The 6,687-nt window shown below is 38.9% G+C and overlaps 1 pseudogene; it reads right to left on the reverse strand.

The window, feature by feature from the left end:
* Nucleotides 1-233: 233 nt before the first annotated feature.
* LOC134480443 (glyceraldehyde-3-phosphate dehydrogenase-like) lies at nt 234-2,418 on the reverse strand (annotated as a pseudogene).
* Between the last annotated feature and the right edge of the window lie 4,269 nt (nt 2,419-6,687).

Raw genomic sequence — 6,687 nt, forward strand, 5'->3', positions numbered from 1 at the left:
TGTTAGTTTCATTATTTCTCTGCATAGTGTTTGTCTGGATGACCAATGAATTGGTGAGAATAGAATGTTGAAGTCCTGGAGGTATCTTTATGGTCTAGAAATTGTAACTTTCCTTGGAGACATGGGGCTATTCATCTGTTACTCTGTATCTGAAAGAATTGAACTATATTTTTGCCTTTTTTTAGAAAACATCTTTCTAGGGAAATTTTCACCTATGAGCATGAGGACATATTTTAGTTAGGAATGTAAAGCTTAGCATGAGAACCAGATAAAACCATGCAGGAAACTGATCCCCTTTGTGAACACACTTCATTTTCCCATGTAAAATAGTTGCATTTGGCAAATGGAAGAGTGGTAATTACTAATAAATTCACATTGTAGCCAAGGATGCCTTTTACTGGTCCTTCAATGCATGCTTCACCACTTTCTAAATGTTATCATATTTGGAAGCTTTCTCCAGTGGGCATGCCAAATACATAATGAACAAGCTGAGTATAGAAATATGGAAGGCCATGCCAGTAAGCTTCTGGTTCAGCTCTGGGATGAACTTGTCTACAGCCTTAGTAGCACCAGTGGATGCAGGTATGATGTTCTAGGCAGGCCCACAACCATTACAACTTTCCAGAGGGTCCATCCACAGTCTTCTAAGTGGCAGTGATGGCATGGACTATGTTCATATGCCGTTGGCCTGGGGATAGGGTGGTAAACAGTGGTGGTGCAAATATATTGCTGACAATCTTGAGTGATTTGTGATAATTTTCATGTTTTATACTCACCATAAACATGATGGTATCAGTAGAAGGAGCAGAGATGATAATCATTTTGGCTCCACTAGTCAAGTGTTCTCCAGTCTTGTCCATGGTGGTGAAGATACCAGTAGATTCCACAATATACTTGTCAAGATCATCACTCCTTGTTCAGAGTGATGCCCTTAAAACCCTCCATTATTGATGTTATAGTACAATTAGCGATAAGTATGATTGGGTTCATGGAAAATCCCCAGCCAGCTGCAGAAGACTAATACAAATCTGGTGGTCAGGTGACTAATGATATGACAAAGTTGTGGCCTTCCTGAGAAATACATCTGACGTCAGGATGCCCAATGATATGACCTGTAACATTTCTGAGAAACCAACATCCTGCTGACTAATGATATGACTAACCTGTAACCTTTCTGAAAAAACAACACCCTGTTGACATCAGCTGACCACACGAGTACTGTGTCCTTGGCCTGCATAAATGTTTCCCACTTCCCCCCTCTCTCTGTTACCCCTGTTATGGTATAAATTCAGCCTTGGGAAAAAATAAAATTGTCGCCTCAATGAGACTCTTGTCTTGGAGTCCTTCTTTGCATCTCTTGTCCCCCATTCCCTTCCAGGTACCCTCTGTACCTCGTTGACTGTCCTGCAGGATGGAAGAACTGGTTCTGAGACGACTCCTTTTGAAGTTACTGGGATCTTGTTTCTGGAAGATGGTGATGGGCTTCCTGTCAAAGACAAGCATTCTTAACCTTGAACTTGTTATGGTTATAGTCATAGTAAAACATAAAAACCATGTTGTAGTTGAGGTCAATGAAGGGTCATTGATGGCAATGGTTTTTGCTTCCATTATATCATAACCTGACAATTCAAATAGCAGCAGCTCCCATAAGTGTCAATGTGTCAATGTCTTAAAAAAAGTTGTCCCCAGGTTTTGTTTTGTTTTGTTTTTTTGTTTTTTTTTTTTTTTTGCTGATATGAGAAGAGGGGGCAATCAAGACCAAGAGAATCTGGATGTATTGTGCTCTCAGAGTTTGATATGGTCTTTCTGTGATTCGTTGGCTTTAGGGATTGTGGATTGTAAGGAATCCCATGTTAATCAAGCCCTCTCAGTCAACAAGGTCTGGGAAGGAGTGAGGATTAAAGAAAGGGAAGAAAATTAGTTAACACTATAGTTTGACTCCATATAGTGCTGAAACTCATTTATTTTTTCCCAATCTGCTTTTATACCATTCTAAGTACATGCAAAGAATAGGGTTAGTTATACCTCAAGAAACAAATAAGGCAATAAGTCAAGTCCCATAACCACTGTTTCTAGGGATTTATCATGATGAACAAGATATAAGGAATCCATTCCTTAGCTGTATTTATATTGAGCCTATTTCCTTGTCCTATCCCAAAGTCAAATATTCTTGCTGATATCCTTGAAGCAGCACCAGTGTTCTCCACATCTCCCATGACTTAATTTCATAAATAAGACTGCATCTGTCCTATGCAGTTATGATAAGAATTCCTTCCTTACACATCATTGAAAATGCATTATCGAAGGCCAATTTTTTCTTAGGTTGGTAAGGCCCTATGTAGACCCTTACCTGTCATTTAAACTAATGGCTTTGTCTGGGGATCCATTTTTAGTTTGAAGCCATGCTGGTGCCAACATGTTGATGTTGTTAAAGGCAAGTTTTTTTTTTAAATGGGCTGGAATAAAATATTCCCAGGACAAGAAGGGTCAACATGATGAAACTATATAATCCATTCTTGAAACTTGACCAGAAATGAAATACTGACCTTAAGCCATGCATAATTTTGTCAGCAGTATCCACAGCATCAAAACTTAGTGGAGTAGCATTCTTTAAATTTATATTCTTGGTATGTAAAGTTAAAATATCCAGAGAGGTGCTATAATTATGCCAAATACCTTACCAGGGTCAAAAATTTTTCTCCAAATTAGAGTGACTATCATTGCAAATTTTAGCAGTGACACAAATCCATTGGTATTTAGTGCGACACCAGAAATGGCTCCTTACTGTTAAGTTCTACATCTCGTCTCCAATAATTGGAATAGTATTATAAAAAGTATACATTCATTGTTTCAAATGTCTATTTAAATTTTCTTGAATACTTAGAGCATTAGTACCTAAATAATTAACAAAAGTGACTGTCTTAACTTCTTCCATCAAAGCATTCGCAGAAGCAGTGGCATTAGCTATTAATGTAATCAAAGCTGATAGCAGCTATAGAGCACTATAGAGTGGCAATAATCAAACCTACCACCCTCTTGCTTTCCTTAAAGCCAGACTCATTTCTTTGATTATTTAAAGCTCTTTTCAGAATACCAAGGATCAGATAAATTTACAGGAATCATAATAAAAGCTGATTGATGTAATATTATTACAGATAGACAATTGACCAGTGCAGAAATACAATTGGACAAAATACAACTAAAACAAGAAACATTGGACTGATTATCTGTTGGGGTCCAGCCTCAACACAGGATTAGAGTTCTTATCTGGAAGCAGGGATATCTGGAAGGCACATAATAAATAAACATAGACTACTTTTTGAGTACAAACTGACAGGCAATTTTTCAAGGTTTAAAATTACTTTCTCTTCTCCCTTCTGTCTTCTCTCTCTCTCTCTCTCTCTCTCTCTCTCTCTCTCTCTCTCTCTCTCTCTCTCTCCCTCCCTCTCTCATGCATACACACACACACACACACACACACAAACACACATACAAACAAACACACACTCTCATGTACACCTCATTCCCTCTCTATTTGCTCTCTATTTGTTCTTTACATGCTCACACATGCTCTCTCACGCCCTCCCTAGCCTTTCTCTTACCGCAGTCTTTATTGGTACTCCAAAAGCAGGTAGAAAAAAAGACATTGCAAAATCATTGCCAAATCAAATTCAAAAGAATAACCATATTCCACAAAGAATTAAGAATTACAATTGTTCCCCAAAGTTTCAAGCTTCCCTTAATCCCAGGACTGTGGCCAAAATGATAATAATTGCAAATTTATCATTATTTAAACTTTAACTTCTGATTTACTATACTTCAGAGATCTGAAGTCAGCTACTTGCATTTTTTTTTTTTGGTTCTTTTTTTTTTGGAGCTGGGGACCGAACCCAGGGCCTTGCGCTTCCTAGGTAAGCGCTCTGCCACTGAGCTAATCCCAAGCCCCTTTGCATTTTCATGTGAAGCTTTAATGTTAAATGACATGGGCAAAGCTGCCAGGTAGGGGCCAGAAAGAATCAAGTTAACTTTTACTCAGTAACTCCGTTAGCTTTCTGTTCCTTTAAATTACACACAATGACTCTCCTAAGAATTCTAGTATTTTGACCTAGTTTTACTAATATATGATTTTATGCATTCTATACTTCCTTATCCAGGAACCACTCTCAAATGTTATGCAAAACTTATTTTCTAAATTCATTAGCCTTTTCCTTTCTTGGGGTTCAATGTTGGCTTTAATTCATTTTCTCATCATTTCTTCAAACTTTCTTTGCAAGTCAAGCATTAATCTACTATTGTGCAGTTATTACATTGTTTCCAAGTTGAGAACACACAGAATACACCTGGGCCATTAGGACTGTGCTGTGCTGTGCCCCTATGTCTCAATTTCTAATTGTTTAAGAATCATTACATTCAGGAACATATAGTTTCACAGATTTCATGAGAGCAGAAGGAGAAAGAAGGAAAGTCAGATATACTAGAATAATCATGTACACCAAAGCCAACTGAAAGGCTGTCATTCACAAATGAAATCAATACAGCCATTGTCCAGGGCTAAGGTTAGAAGAAATGGGAACAGCCTTTTGTTGTTGTTGTTGTTTGTTTTTTGTTGTTTTGTTTTTTACAAAGAGCCACTGTGGGCTACTGAGATGTCTTCATTCCAACTGACTATTTCAGACATTGGGTCCTTTGGAGGGATGTGTCTCCTGAGTTTTTTTTTTTTAACAAGGAGCTGCTGTAGGCTTCTGAGATGTTTCCTTCTTGGCATACTGCTGGCAGGCCTTGTCATGGTATGTTGTCCCTAGCAATTATCAGAGGCAATAACAAAGGTAACATGTAAAAGATTAGGTGGAGTAACATGAGGTATTACATTTGTTTTAACCCCAGAATTTGTTCCACTTTTACCCACATTGAACAAAATATAATACAAAGCAGCTGGCAATTTTTAAATATGTATACGAAAATGTATAGAACCAGCCCACCCAATGCCCACTGTCATTTCCTTTCTTCCAATATTGGATCATTTTCCAGAGCCAGTCCATGATTGAGTAAGAATAACTGGTCCCCTTAAAGGAAAGGGAAGACTCATTAGAGCAACTTCTCTATTTGATTAAAATTTTGAAGGCAGTTTCCAGTCTCCATGTTCTCTGTCCCACAAGGTCTAAAAACTTGAGGCAAGACATCTTATCCAGTCTGGAATATAGGCAAGCAAAAGTACCTCAGGAACATATGCCCAATACAATTTCCCTGTCACCATTGTCAGATATTCACCAAGCTCATGGTCAGCATCACTGTCCCACCATCAGCATTTCTCAACAGTTGCTTTTGTAGCCACTATACCCCTTCCCCATTTTAAGTTTAAAGGCTTGTCATAATAGGAACAACAATATCTAATTGAAGTCTTTACAGTATCACAGACTGTCTTGGGTATAGTGACATTTATGGTGGAGGGGGATCCCCTTACATTACTTGTATTTTGTCACATTTAAGCAAGCACCCCTTCCCCCTTTTGTTTGTTTTTTGTTTTGGTAAGAGTTTGTTTTGTTTTTGTTTGTTTGTTTTTATTTGCTGTTTGGGGCTTTCTGTTGTTTGTTTTGTTGTTTTTGTTTGTTTGTTTGTTTGTTTTTTGCTTTGAAGGCCTGGGCAACAGAAATGGAAGCAGCCTGGAGGTGAGCCTGCACTCAGAAGTTGTACCCTCACAAATAGTGTTTTTAAGAAGAAGGTCTCTGACTACAGAGTTGGAAATTTTTCTTTCTAAACTTGGGTGTGTTCTAAGAATAAAGTCATGTCTCCCGTGGTTTTTGACAGAGTAAAAGCTGGTAAGAGACAGGGTCTTGTGAGCCAGAGGATAGGTGATTCTGTCCCAGGCTTTAAGAGCACAGAGGCTCACCTCTTAGAAAAATTCTGCTGACTGGGCTGCTTTTTGAGCTACTGGGGAAAAAGTTCCCTGAACAAAAAGTTCATCACAGCCTCATGAGATATCATTTCAGTCCTGATCCTACCTGACCTGTTTGGAGGTATTAGTCTCTGCATAGGGCTTTCCATTATAGGAGAGGCAGGCCAGCCTAACAGGAATGGCAGATAATTTGTCAGTCATGGGGTGTGTTTAAAGGGGCAATTTGATTTTGTAGGAAGGATTTAATATTTAGTCCAAAAACGCAGTCCTTCTTTACTGCTTGTCTGAGTTCTTTTAAATCCCCAGCCTTTCAATGATACCAATTTAGCCTGAGTGAAATGGACATTAACAAGAAATTCATGGACCTTCAGACGCATGGTGGAGTCCTGGAAGTTACAGTCTGCTGAAGAGTAGAAAGATGGGCCGCAGGATTAGTGTTCTGTGGCGCAGTATAGGCAGGTAAGAGAGGGTACAGGGAAGATTGGGTGGTGCTACTGTTGATGTTGAGATGGAAGAAACAATTGTTCTTTTCTGTTTTTTTCTATAGCTACCAGGTCTACAATGGGACAGGTCTGAAGACATTCATCAGCATCAGAGTCATCAGAGTCATCTGCAGGGTGAAGCATCTTTGGTGGGCACCAACTTAGAGGGACCCATGTATTTTTGGACAGCAGATATAATGGACAAAAAACAGAGGGTGGGAGAATTTCCTTCCTGGCTCTTTCAGATAAGGGTGAGGCCAGCTACCAAGGTCCATGTTTTGGTGTCATATGGATTACCTGCTACCATCCAGG

Source organism: Rattus norvegicus, chromosome 9 (assembly GCF_036323735.1).
Source record: "Rattus norvegicus strain BN/NHsdMcwi chromosome 9, GRCr8, whole genome shotgun sequence".
Lineage (NCBI taxonomy): Eukaryota > Metazoa > Chordata > Mammalia > Rodentia > Muridae > Rattus > Rattus norvegicus.